Consider the following 14,551-nt stretch of genomic DNA (forward strand, 5'->3'; position numbering starts at 1 on the left):
GAACTGTATACACAAAAAATATTAGCCATCACTAGTTTTAAGTATATGATTCCATGAATTTTGACACTCATCTAAATAGTTTTATAACTATCAACACAATTAAATCCTAATAAAAAATGTATTCTATTAACCATAAAATGTTACCTTGTGCTCTTTGGTGGACATATCACCCTCAGCTCCTAGCAACCACTGATCTGCTATCACTATAGTTTTTCCTTCTCTATAATTTAATATTTATTCTGTTTTGTCAGAGAAAAAGAAAATTAACACCTTCATCTGTTTATTTATTTTTAGTTATGTGAGTCATCCTAAGACTTTTATATTCAATGAAGATGTATCTATATCCTATAGACATCAATGTATTTACTAAAAGCTATTGTTTTGAGAAGTTTAAAAATTGTGAAAATCACATTAGGATAGGAAAATATGGCTGTGTTTTTGGATGTGAATATTACTAATTTTAAAAAAAGTGTTATTTCATGATTGTCAAAGAATAAAATTATTCTGAGTATATTTTCCTCAAAATTAGATATAGAATAATATCTCAAATACCTGGGTTGTTATATTCCTCTTGAACTATCTAAACATCTTTTACTATGTTGATAGTAGAATACTTGACAAATTTCTTGATTTAATACAATAGTATTTTATCTCAGAATATCATGGAAACATAAAGAGAAATGCTTTTCTAGACTGATTTTCACTCTTGGCGAAATGTCTGATTATATAGAGTAAAAGTGTGGGGTAATGAATGAAAATCAATCCCCAGGACTTTTTATGGTGAAGCAGAGGAACTTCACCCTAGAAACAAGAGTAGGTTAAAACAAAACAAAACAAAACAAAAAAGAAGAAGGAAAGAAAGAAAGAAAGAAAGAAAGAAAGAAAGAAAGAAAGAAGAAAGAAAGAAAGAAGAAAGAAAGAAAGAAAAAAAGAAAGAAAGAAAGAAAGAAAGAAAGAAAGAAAGAAAGAAAGAAAGAAAAAGGCAGAAATAAGGTTTGAAAGCTTTTACTAAATTGAATATATCTCAAAAACTAAGCTCTTATTTGGCATTAGATGAGCAAGTATAATAAAAGAGAAATTTATGAAAAAATTGTTTATGTGCTTAATAGAATATTCTTAGGAATAAGATAGAAAAATTAAACATATTACTTATAGGTAATATTTATCAAGTTCTTTCTTTCAAGTACCTTTAAAAGCAACATATTTGACCTTTATGCTAAGACATAGATATTGGTAATAACCTCAACTGACAAAAGGTGAAAATGAGATACACATAATTTAAACAAATTGTCCATGGTCAGAAAATTAGTGAGTTGGACATCCAGTGTTCAAACCTAGAACCCTCTTAACAATTGAGAAATTTATGAGAAATCTTTTTTTAAGAATTTATTTATTTATTTATTTACTTTTCTTTTTAAAAAATTTTATTTATTTATTCATGAGAGACACAGAGCACGAGAGAGACAGGCAGAGACACAGGCAGAGGCAGAAGCAGGCTTCATGCAGGGAGCCTGATGTGAGACTCAATCCCAGGACTCCAGGATCATGCCCTGGGCTGAAGGCAGGCGCTAAACCACTGAGCCACCCAGGGATCCCCGAGAAATCTTAATTATAACTTAGACTATCCAAGATAAGAGGTTATTTATACCGGAAATAGGAGACAAGATTTCCTTTGATCCTTATTTTCCATATATATTTCTAAATTTATTAAAATAAGGAAGACAATTGTTCTTGCCTCAAATCCCCTTTTCCTTTTATATCTCAGAATAAATTATAACTATAAGACATCTATCCTCTCTAGAAAAGGAGAGGCTCATATATAAAATACTTTGAAATCATTAATTTTTTTGAAAGACATTTAGAGAATCTCTCCAGAACTCTCCTGTGGGCATAATGGAAAAACTTAGATTTGTATTTCCTGGAAAATGTTAACAGGGATTACTGATTTACACATAGATGATTTAGTGGACTGAGATTTCTACTGTAGCCAAGGAAATAATTTGTTGAGCATTAAAATGGCAATTCCCACAATGTGTGTCAAATTGCCCCACCAAAGTAAATCCTAAATGAGAAGAGAGTGAAACTATCCTTCTGATTGGCTGTGACTATCCTCTAATGGAACATACTTCAATCTGGTCCCCTTTAACAAGAAGTTTTATTGATAAGTGCAGAATATGTGAGTGCCTGCAATATATTTCAAGATATGTTTGAGATTACTAATTATTTAAAATGATCATTTGGGGATGTCAATTTTATTCTACTTTATGGGACCTCTATACCTTTCTACTATACTCATACCATTACACTTTCAGAAATTGAGTATATTCACATTGAAGAAGTATGGGCTTAGTAAAAATATCAATACATGGCTTTCTGTTATATATATATTTTAATTGTAAGAGATAATAAATGACCTATATGCAAAACCAGCACTCTTGATTATTAAGCATCTATGTAGATGGTTTACATTTGATATACTATTTTAAATAACTTTTTTAGATATAATCTAGCAACAGTAAGCTGTGTGTCCATTTAAAGTCTACAAGTAGATGAATTCTAAAAGATGTATGAATTTGTGCAATCACAATCACATTTAATATATAAAATATTTCAATCATTTCTGTTTCCTCATTCATGCCCTCTTTCCTAATTCCTCATCCCTCAATTATTGGTATACTGTTTTGTGACTAGATTTTTTTTTCTCTCAGAATAATTATTTTGAGATTCATCCATTATATTGTTTATATCATTAATGTATTCATTTTTATTGCTGAGTAGTATTCCATTGAATGGATATGTCACATTTGCTTGTTCCTTTTTTTGATGACTATGTGAACTCTTGCCAATTTTGGCTATTATAAATAAAAGTGCATGAGATTTTACATGAACTTGTCATTTGCCTTCAGTAAGTTTTGAAGATTGGAGTTGCTGAATTACATAGTAAGTTTATATTAATTTTTAGGAAACTACCAGATTATTTTTCAAATAAATTGTACCATTTTAGATTACCACCAGGAAGTATGAGGGTTTCATTTGTTGTATAGCCTCACCAACACTTGTGACATTATTTTATTTTATTTTTTAGTATTATCTAGTTTTTATCATTGTTATCTATGGTAGGATTCAGCATGTCATACCTCCAATATCACTAGAAATAGTTCTCCTATTATGACATGAATATATGTTCAAACAATCAACTATATAATGTACAAACAAGGAGACCTGGCTTGAGAGAAGTATAGCAGGAAAGACCTTAAGAGCTATTGTTCTTGTATCTAGGCCCTGTAAAACAAAACCGAAAAATAATTATACTAATAGAAACTAAGGACTGAAAATAATTATTTGTGAGGAAGTAAGATAGTTCCATTATGGCTTTTATGAAAATTAATAAAGGGAAACCTCACTAAAATGGAGTTGAATGGCCAGAATGGGGAATTCTCAGGCCCTACACTCCTCATCAGTTAAAGATCCTAACAGGAAGGAAGTGGTACTTTGCAAGTCAATATTACTTGACTACCCCAGCAAGAGGAAGAAAGGTTTCCTTTTCCAGCAATAGCCCAGCCAATGAGAGACTGTCACAACTCAGCCAATGAAAAGCCACTATACTTTGAACCTCCAGTTTACTTCAAAGGACTTTTGTTTATAACACCACTCCCAAATCCTTTCCTTTCCTCTGTAGAAGAGCTTTCCTATTTGTGCTTCAGATTCGCCTATGGTTTTGCCTTAACTTGCATGTCCTGAATGTAATTCTCAAATCCTTATTTGCTGGTAAAATAACTGACAGTTTTATTTTTAGGGTTAACACTGTTGATACGAAATTTTTTTCAGTGCTATGATGTGAAGTTATTTACTTTATGAATGTATTTTAATTAAAATAATGTAGAATATTCACAATAGTCTGGTCTCTAGAGCAAATAATCCTAGAAATAGACAGAAAGGTGAATCTGCATGAATAATTTGTCAAAATGCTGTAAAAGAATTTAGGGCAGCTCAGGTGACTCAGCGGTTTAGCACCGCCTTCAGCCCAGGGTGTGATCCTAGAGACTCAGGATCAAGTCCCATGTCATGCTCCATGCATGGAGCCTGCTATTCCCTCTGCCTGTGTCTCTGCCTCTCTCTCTCTCTCTGTATTGCATGAATAAATAAATAAAATCTTTAAAAAAAGAAAAAAGAATTTAGGGGTGGAAGGATATGGGAAAAGACTTTAAGTGAGACCAAGTGACCTCCAATATCTTTTCCATATCCTTCCTTCAATTAGTTTTTAAAATCTATTTTATAGCCTATTAGAAATAATACACACAAAGAGAAAAAAAAAACAGGTTTATAAGAAAACACACTATATGGTTATATTGGATTTTAAAATATTTAGGAATAATTAGCATCTTATAAATTATATAAAGAGTACTATTGTCTTCTAAAACAAATTCAGTACCATACCTTTAAAAATTAGTGAAAAAAATATTCCTTTTCTTCTTTTTGTTGAAGTAAGGATGCTCTCCCCATTGCCATGAACCACATAACATATAATATGAAAGGGGGTGCTAAATATGATTAAAAGTAGAGGTAGAGGAGAGTATCAGCAAAAGAGAGTAGGTAGCATGAAGTGCTATATTAATATCCACAGTGAAATGTCATTAAATCATCATTTTTTTTTGCCACATTGATCTATAGATTAACTCATCTGAAAGAATGAATTGATTTATAGCTACATCATATTTTTGGTTTAAAGGCAAAAATGTAAAAAGGGTAATTAATTTCCAATTAGCATTATATTTTACCATGTTGGAAGTTATTCAATAAAAAAAAATCACAAATGAGTGAATATCAAAAAGAAATGCTGTATAATTGCCACTTATGAAAGGCAAAAGTGAAAGACCACCTCTTTCTATTTATATTATTTATTACCACTTTAAAATTCTGTTAACATAGGGGCACCTGGGTGGCTCAGTGGTTGAGCCTCTGCCTTTGGCTCAGGTTGTGATTCCGGGGTCCTGGTATTGAGTCTCACATTAGGTTCCCTGCAGGGGGTCTGCTTCTCCCTCTGTCTATGTCTCTGCCTCTCTCTCTGTGTGTCTCTCATGAATAAATAAATAAAATCATGTTTTAAATAAATAAAATCTTTTAAAAGATAAATTCTGTTAACATAGTCTTAGAAGGGGCTACAACTAGACAGCAAGAGGTTTAGTTTAATTTTATATTGGCACAGGTTTTAGTTGATATTCAGTTTAGACTTCATAGTGATAACAAGGAGCTGGGTGTAATTATTTGTTTAGAGAAATTTGCTACAACGGAGTTCCCTATTTTGGTAGTATTTTTCTTTGCTTTTAGGAAATGCTCTAGGATTGTCTCCTTCCACTAGATTTCTTACTGGTATGTTATGAATGATTAAAGAAAATCTAAAGGGTGCCTGGGTGGCTCAGTCAGTTGAGCATCTAGCTTTTGATTTTGGCTCAGGTCATGATCTCAGGTTCATGAGATTGAGCCCTGAGTCAAGCTCAGTGTGGAGCCAGCTTAAGATTCTCTCTCTCCTTCTCCCTCTCCCCCTCCCTTTCTTCCTCTCAAAATCAAAACAAAACAATAACAAAAAACCTAAATATGCCTTTTAAAAAATGCCTTAAAATAAAAAAAAAAAACCACACAGAAATTTAACTCTGTAGCATCTCAAATACTGCATCTAAGTATATTTGTATGTATCTATTGTTTCAGAATATTATACTGGCATTTATAAATATCAAATATATTCAGACACATTTCAGTCAAAATTGTGTTCCTGGTAGGGGAGACATTAGAAAAAGGGTAAGTGGAAATTGATGACCATCTCTCTTCTTCAGCAGCTCAGGAAAACAGCTGAGACCCTGCCTGAAGGGCAAGCGTTCCACCTGCCTAGCCTGAAATGAGCTAATTGCTTACCTGTCAATTCATCCTTCTGTTTCGTTTCACTCATAGATGGCTTTAAACAACGTGAAATTCTTTATCTCTCTGAATGCAAAGGGGAGGGCAGGACCTGAAGAAACCAGTGGTCTTATATGCTGTTTACCATTTCACATTTTTAAATACAGGTTGCTATCAAAGCAAGGATCAGCTCTTTCTGTGTGCTATTTAACAGAGGAGCTTTCTCTAATGTCTTAGACACTGCTGGTGTTGTATTTGAAATTCATAAACAGCATTAATTTAGCTAAGTACACTCATTTAAAACTCAGATAATTTTATGGATTCTCTGTAGCCCTCTCATTGTGTAGAGTCTCTAAAATACAATCCCAACACCTTGAACTCTAATTATGGATAATCAAGTTTAAGATTGGTATTTTCTCTTTGGAGGGAGCTGGGAAAGTCTTATTTCTTATTAGAATGTAGCTTTGTGCCTGCAGAGATTATATAAGAGATCCTTAGGAAAATGATACAATTTAAAATACAAATTAAGGGGGGTGCCTGGGTGTCTCAGTGGTTGAGGGTCTGCCTTTGGCTCAGGGTGTGATCCTGGGGTCTTGGGATCGAGTCCCATATGGAGCCTGCTTCTTCCTCTGCCTGTGTCTCTGCCTCTCTCTCTCTCTCTGTGTCTCTCATGAATAAATGAATAAAAGCTTTAAAATAATACAAATTAAGGGGAAAAATTTTCCTGAATATTTGGAAGGCCCCAAATTCCCTCATTTTAACTCATTTGGTTAGTGATTAGCCACTACTCTGCTTCTTTAACCCTCTTGTTATGATCCACAGATTCTGGAAGTATATACAGCTCTGTAGCACCGTTTATCATCTGGCTGTCCTGGCTTCTTCAGCAATACAGGGTCCTCTGCAGTGGTTTTGAAAGCTGAAACTTAAAAATTGGGAAAAAAATTCTGTTGAGCACAAACTGTAAAAAAAAAAAAAAAATAAATAAATAAATCCTTACTGTTAGTTGTCCTGAGGCATATGGAGACAAATCAACTCAGTGACCCCTCATAAAATTTACAGTAGAGAGGGGAGCTATACCTGTACAAAGCACACCTGTATTTAAAGTTTGTATCCTCCATACTTGCTGTTTGGAAAATGATTTGAAGAGAAAAACACATATTATCATTCTATATAACATAAGTGCTTGGAAATACAATGGTACTTTGTTAGTGCTGTTGGGAGAGGTTCTGAACAGAAAAAGCTCCAGGAATGCCAGTTATTCTGAGACAATAAAACTTTCTAAATAACAAGTATGATAGAAATGATGTTTCCTGAGTCCTGTGTACATAGAGCAGAAAAGGTAGATTTTTGTTTCCTACCTGAGAAATGTTGAAAATATTCACCGATAGCACAGTAGATGTTTGTAGCAGACTAACATGTATTAAGATTATGGGTCCAGGCAAAGGCATAGGCAGCAAAGTGATGGTGAAGAGAGGAATCCAAGTTTAGCAGAAACCAAGCCAATTTAGACAAGCCAAATTTTGTTTAACAAGATCCCGGTTCCTTTTGTGGCCATACATATTTTTCATAAAGTTGTAATTCTTGCATAAGACGAATAGTATGGAAACTTCAAAACAAAACAAAAGGACAGTAGGCACTCAGGAGAGGATTGAGGGCAGAGGTTAGAGGTTGAAAAGTCTTCTTGGAGAGATTATACTTTAGGCATACATTTAGGAATTTGTCCTTGTCAATTAGGGCTGCATTAACAAAGTACCATATGCTACGTGGTTTATAACAACAGAATTTATTTTTCTCACAGCTCTGGAGCCTAGAAATTCAAGATTAGGGCACCAGAAAGGCCTAGTTCTGATAAGAGCCCTCTTCTAGATTGCAGACAACTGTCTTCTCATTATATCCTCACATGGGAGAAAAAGGGAGAAAGACATCACTGGGGTATCTTCTGTAGAGGAACTAATCTCATTCAGAGGACTCTACCCTCAATATCTAATCACTTCCCAAAGGCCTCACCTCCAAATACCATCATCTCCTTAGAGGTTACAATTTCAGCATTTGAATTTTTCAGGGACGAAACAATTCAGTCTCTCTCTCTCTCTCTCTCTCTCTATATATATATATATATATATATGTCAGGAGGGTAGAGCTTTGAAAACTTTTTGGAGAAATAAAAGAAAGTTTTCAGTAGTATTTTCAAGAAAGTAGGCATAATTTGATGTAAATAAAATAATTTGATGCAAATAAAATATGGACACAAGAAGAAAATAATTTCCTTATAAATATTTTAAATAGTTTTTTGTGTCTATAAAGTAGCACAAATTATCAAAACATATAAAAATACTTGTTGGATACTTCGGGTTTTTTTTTTTTTAAGATTTTATTTATTTATTTGAGAGAGAGACAGAGATAGCAGATAGCAAGAGAGATCACAAGCAAGGAGGAAAAGGAGAAGCAGACTCCCTGCTGAGCAGGGAGCCTGATGCTGGGCTCCGTCCCAGGACCCTGGGATCATGACCTGAGCAGAAGGCAGATGCTTAACCAACTGACCCACCCAGGCACCCCAATACTTGTTGGATGCTTTGAAGAGCAGTTTCTTCATATGTGTTTAGGCAGGCAAATTTTTTCCCATTGTCATTAACTCAGATAATAGAAAATCAATCTGGGCTCAACTTGCTCTTTCTTTTTTTTAAGATTTAATTTATTTATTAGAGAGCATGACAGAGAGAGAGAGAGAGAGAGAGAGAGCACATGAGCAGGGGGAGGAGCAAAGGGAGAAGCAGACCCCCTGCTGAGCAGGGAGCCTGACCTGGGGGTTGATCCCAGGACCCTGGGATAATGACCTGAGCCTTAGGCAGATGCTTAACCAACTGAGCCACCCGGGCACCCCTGGGCCCAACTTGTAACCCTCCCCCCATTTTTTTTCTTTAGCAATTATGAATTTGCCATAAGAGAGCTCAGAATGTAATGAATATATGAATTTTGAGAAAGGATTGGAAGTGGAGAAGAGTAGCCCAGCAAGAAAACAAAACAAAACAAAGATGATTATTACCTACTACAGATAAAATGAAGAATGCATCAGTAAGTATGTTATAGAATGCAGCGTGTTTAGGGCAAGGCAATGGAAGAACATAAAAGTTTTTATGAAGAACATCAGGGAGGATTTTTCCACTTAAATTAATAGCGAAGTGATTACCTGGTGAAAATGATATTTAAAGTGAAGAGAAGGTGACTTTTTCAAATATGTCAAAAGCTCTGGAAAAAATTAATAAATTGACTCTTATCTGAGCAGTCAGTGAATCTTTCAACAAGAGGTTTAAAATCAAGAGACCATTCAGGACTAAGCTGTCAGTTAAATGGCAAATGTCTGTTAGAGAAAGAGGCGGGAAGTGATTACAGTAATTGACTCAGCATTGTCCTTAAAGGTGCTCTTGACAGTTTCCAGAATGACTCAACAGGTAAACGGTAAGTTATAAAATGTTACATAGCTCCCTCCTTGAGAGTGGAAAAAGGAAAACTGGCAAAAATGATAAGTGAAAAAACTGTTCACATTCACAGGGAAAATTAACCTGTTTGGCATTTCACTTATATGATGAGTTAGCAGCAATGAAGCTACAATAAATCAGATGTGTGTGCCGAGGAGAGATTATAGATGAAACAGTCATTGAGGTTACCCACGGTGTTCAAATGTATGATATATACTCTTTGGGTTTAAGTGACCTTGAAAGTTTATACTTAAATAGAAAATCAATTGTTCGTAAGTAATGGATTCATAGAACAGTGAGGATGGCACAGTGCTTTGAATATAAGCAGTTGCTTACAGAGATTCTGGTCAGTTGTCATTGCCTTTTTATTGCCCAGCACAGATCCGTGTTCCTTCAGTATCCCCCCATCACCACGTTGTACTGGGAGCCTTCGTTCCTAAGAACTTCTAACTTTAAAGAAATGCAAGACTTTAAAGATCATAAAATAAATGAGAAACTAAGAAGGGTTTTGGATTTTGGGGAAATGCTATACATTTCCATACGGTAATAACCTTATGTAATAACCTCCCTCAAAATAAAAGAGAGAGCTTCGGAAAAGGCTTGAGAATACCTTAGTCCTATTGGAATGGAGCATCAGTGAGTTCATGACCACCAAATCTTATTTTCTTCCTCCACACGCTTGAGCTATGTAACGCTGTCATCAATTTCTTTCTTCTTAAAACTCTTTATTTTATTCTCTATCTCTCATTTTTTTTTATTCTGCTATTTACCAGATTTTTGTTATTTGCTCTTTCTTAAAACATGACTCCTAAATGGATTTCACGTGATTTCTTTTAAATACTCTACTGATGTACTTTAAAAATTCATTTCGGGAGTGACAACCCTCAAATTGTCCTTTCCAGTTCAGATCCTCTGCTCCTGATCTAGATACTTATTTTCGTATGTCAGCTTTCAACTCCATCTTAGTACAGTGCCTGCTCTTGGCAGCCTATCAAACAAGAATATTTATCTTCCCCTCTTTGATAATATCACCAACTCCTGAGTCTGCCACCATTTTCTACTAAAAACATTACCACAATTTCTTTTTTGTTCTTTCTCTTTTATCTCTCATCAAACATTGTCACACATATATATTTTCTAACTTCAATTATTCTGGCAATGGAACGTTCACTCAGTTTTTTGTGGTATCTTCTTAACCCTTCTCCCTTTCTCAAATTTCACATGCCCAAATCCATTCTTTAACTGACACTAGACTGCTTTTTGTCTTAATCCAATGATCTGTTTATCATCTACCATTCAAATGCCTTTGCATCCAACCTGACAGCCTATAGAAGACATGTCTAACTTTTATTTTATTGTATTTGAGACATTTTACATTGTATCTCCAACTTTGCTTTCCAGACCGCATATCCTTAAACCTAATTCAAACCAAGTAGAATGCTTTGATGTTTTCTGACAGTGTCCTTCCCATGTCCAGACTGTTCCATCCTGGAATAGACTCAAGTTTTGCCTCCAACTTAGAGCCTGCCTCAAGAATCGTTATGCATAAGCTTTCATTGGTCTTTCAACCCAAAAGTAATTGCTTCCTCTTCACTGCTCCAAGTACAAAATATTTAAACTTGTTTAACAACATTTATCATATCTGCTTTATATTAAGGCAACCATGCAGTAAAGCCTAAATCCATGTGATCAAACAAACACAGGGGCAAACTGTAATCTGACAAGTCAGAGAGAGTGACTTGATGCAACAAGGGTGACTCTCCAGAGGTGTATCTTTTGTAAAGTTTAGCTTCTCATGGAATGATTTTGAGAAAGGTCTAAGGAAAGGATGAGTTTGAGGTCTTTTTTCTAAAAGAGTTTAGAAGTGGAGATTAATTAGTCATTGAGTGCTCTCCTAAAGTGAAGATGACTTAGTAATTGGGCATCTCTAATTATAAATGTAAGCAGCAAAGAGAGGCTGGGTTGTGACTGGTAAGAAACAGTTACTCTCCAAAAAGAGATCATTAATGAATTTTACAGCTTCTCTATGACTGGGGAGATACAGTGTTTCCTGTTAATTTAGTAGCTGTCGTTTTGTGTTTGCTCACACCCTCTCCCCCAGGCTGATTAATGAGAGGGGTCTTTTGCCTGTTTCAGTTCAAACCAGCTTTTACTTTCTTAACAGACAGTATTTAATATTGTCTCATGTATATACTGTTTTCTCTACTACTTGAGAAGACAGACATTAGATTTCAGGAAAAAAATATAACTGATTGTTAAAAAACAGTTTCAGAATCATATGGGTTCCAGTACTAGTTCCTCTATTTTGTAGCTTTTGTATAATTTTATCTGCTTGGGCTGTTTTCTCAGTAATAAGATGGGAATAATAGTGTAATATCTCATAGGCTTGTAATGAATAATGAAGTAATAATTCTTATAAATTGTGTTGCATAGTGATTGGCCTTCACCAGTGCTCAAAAAAGTGTTACATTATATTTCATTATTCCTATTCAGTAGTGCCAAGATCTATACATAACAGATTTCTATAATCACATAAAAATAAAATTAAGAGAAAAATACACCTTATTATCAAAACTTGAAGACAGCTACTTTTTTATTGTGATATAGTTACATACCTATATCTATATAAAATCAGAAATCATCATATGATCTGAATGACTCTAAGAAATAGAACAGAGATCATAGGGGAAGAGAGAAAAATAAGCAAATCGAAATCAGAGAGAGAGACAAACCATAAGAAATTCTTAATCATAGGAAACAAACTGAAGGTCGGTGGAGGGGAGAGGGGAAGGGGGACAGGGTAATTGGGTGATGGACATTAAGGAGGGCATGTGATGTAATGAGAACTGGGTATTACATAAGATCGATGAATCACTGACCTCCACCACTGAAACCAATAATACATTATACAGTAATTAAAAAAGTGTCTTACTTGTAAACAATACACTTTGTCTAATTTATTAATTCTGTTATGGCAGGACGTATCCTAGGAGATGAGATTTAGTCCCGTCTTGCATTCTTGCATCAACAAGGAAATATATATATAAAATTGCAAACACCTTCCCACCTATCACTGTTTGGGTGTTTCAACAAAGCAGTTAATTTATGCTGGAAGATTAAAGTTCATATATTTATTAACATGAAAACTGGAAAAGGCACAGGAAACTGAAAATAAACAGAATCAAACCAATTTGAAAAATTGGCAGGGACGCCTGGGTGGCTCAGCGGTTGAGCGCCTGCCTTCAGCCCGGGGCGTGATCTTGGGGTCAGAGGATCGAGTCCCACATCAGGCTCCCTGCATGGAGCCTGCTTCTCCCTCTGCCTATGTCTCTGCCTCTCTCTTTCTCTGTGTCTCTCATGAAGAAATAAATACAATCTTAAAAAAAAAAAAAGAAAAGAAAGAAAAATAGGCAAAACTATCCTTCCTAGACACCATTTTGGTGTTATGTTGAAATTGTTTTGTATTTTTATTTTTTAAAAGATTTTATTTATTTGAGAGAGAAAGAGAGAGAGAGAGTGCAGGAGAGAGCATGAGCAGGGGGAGGGGAGACAGAGACGGAGAAGCCGACTCTCCTCTGAACAGGAAGCCTAACACGGGGCTTGATCCCAAGAACCTCTGGGATCATGAACTGAGTCAAAAGCAGATGTCTAACCTACTGAGCCACCCAGGTGCCCCACATTTTGTTTTTTTAAGTGAAGCAGTACTTCAGATCAAAAGTTTGAATATCTATAACCATGATTACTTATTTTTATGAAATCCAAGACATCATTTTTTTAGAGGATACACCACTATTTTATATTCTCTCCTAGACACACATAAGAAACCCCTACAAATGATTTGTAGGATACCAATTATTTTAAGATACATCTTGATTTCAGAGATGTTATGATATGGAAACTATGTGCCTCTTAGAGTTGATGAAATATGGCAATAGAGGAGTGAACATGGGTAAATGACTTCATCTAAATAAAACTAAGTTTCTTTATTCTAAAGAATAGCAATAAAACACCCATGTAACTATTTTGATGATTAAATTATACAGCGTATATAAAGATCTTAGAACATTGCATGACACATGTTAAACTTATTAGGGGGAATAAAAGGCCAACCCTATTACATTTTTAAAAGCATTTTATAATGTAGTAAATAAAAAGAAACAAGGAACCCTATTTTTAGTTCACAGTGACAGTTTTCCTGGGAGGCATTAGCAAATAGCTTGTGATAATCTCCATGTTACCTAGTGGTTCTCTAAGTCTAGTTTCATCAATCAGGGAGAAAGAGAATATATGGGAGAGGTCACAGTCCTGTAAACTCAGGCCCCCAAGTGGCACACTGCCATTCACTATCATGAGGAAAATTGACCCCCTATGCTATGCCTACCCGTAAAGAAGGGTAAGAAATGAATTCTCTAATTAGAAGGCTTCATGCTTAGAACCATCTCTTCCTAGGTAAGAACAGGAGAATGGAGTTCATGGAAATCTCAAAACTTCTGTGATTGTTCTTGTTCAACAAATACCAGCTATTATTTTTATCTAAAAGAGAAAAGGTGGGACACCTGGGTGGCTCAGTGGTTGAGCGTTTGCCTTCGGCTCAGAGCGTGATCCTGGAGTCTTGGGATCGAGTCCCACATCGGGCTCCCTGCATGGAGTCTGCTTCTCCCTCTGCCTGTGTCTCTGCCTCTCTCTCTCTCTGCGTCTCTCATGAATAAATAAATAAAATCTTAAAAAAAAGAGAGAGAGAGAGAAAAGGTGTACTAAAAAGGAAAAGCTACACTAACATAATACAATTACAAAGCAGGAAGGATTATTTTTCTTAAACATAAAAAAAAAAATCAAAGGTTTATTTACCTGGGGCCCTTTAAGTATAATGTGTTCTCTGTATTTCCTCACTACTTCTATAGTTTATTGAAGGCAGAGTCACAGTTGGATCTTACTTTTCACTACTTGGTGATAAGGACAAGGCGTTCATTGGTCACTTTCAGAGCCATCTAGAAACAGGAAGCTGTACTTCTTAGATGTTCCATATATTATTTGGAAATGGATTTTTAAAATTAGTTATATTTTGTTGTGGTTAAAATGCAGTATTATATAATAATAGTATGATCACAGTGATTCAGCAATAATAGAATCATGTTGTGCTACTGTTAAGTCAAAGAATATTATTCTAGCAAAAATATCTACTA

General features: G+C 35.0%; 1 long non-coding RNA gene across 15 annotated transcripts in view; it reads left to right on the forward strand.

Annotated features, from left to right (window-relative positions):
* Window positions 1-14,551, forward strand: part of LOC140621501 (uncharacterized) — a 271,826-nt gene that overhangs the window by 189,120 nt on the left and 68,155 nt on the right. For all 15 annotated transcript variants that reach the window (XR_012021229.1, XR_012021218.1, XR_012021226.1 and 12 more), the window contains one exon: window positions 8,815-8,964. This is a non-coding gene — a long non-coding RNA (uncharacterized lncRNA). The remainder of the gene's footprint in view (window positions 1-8,814; window positions 8,965-14,551) is intronic.

This window comes from Canis lupus, chromosome 30 (assembly GCF_048164855.1).
Source record: "Canis lupus baileyi chromosome 30, mCanLup2.hap1, whole genome shotgun sequence".
Classification (NCBI taxonomy): domain Eukaryota; kingdom Metazoa; phylum Chordata; class Mammalia; order Carnivora; family Canidae; genus Canis; species Canis lupus.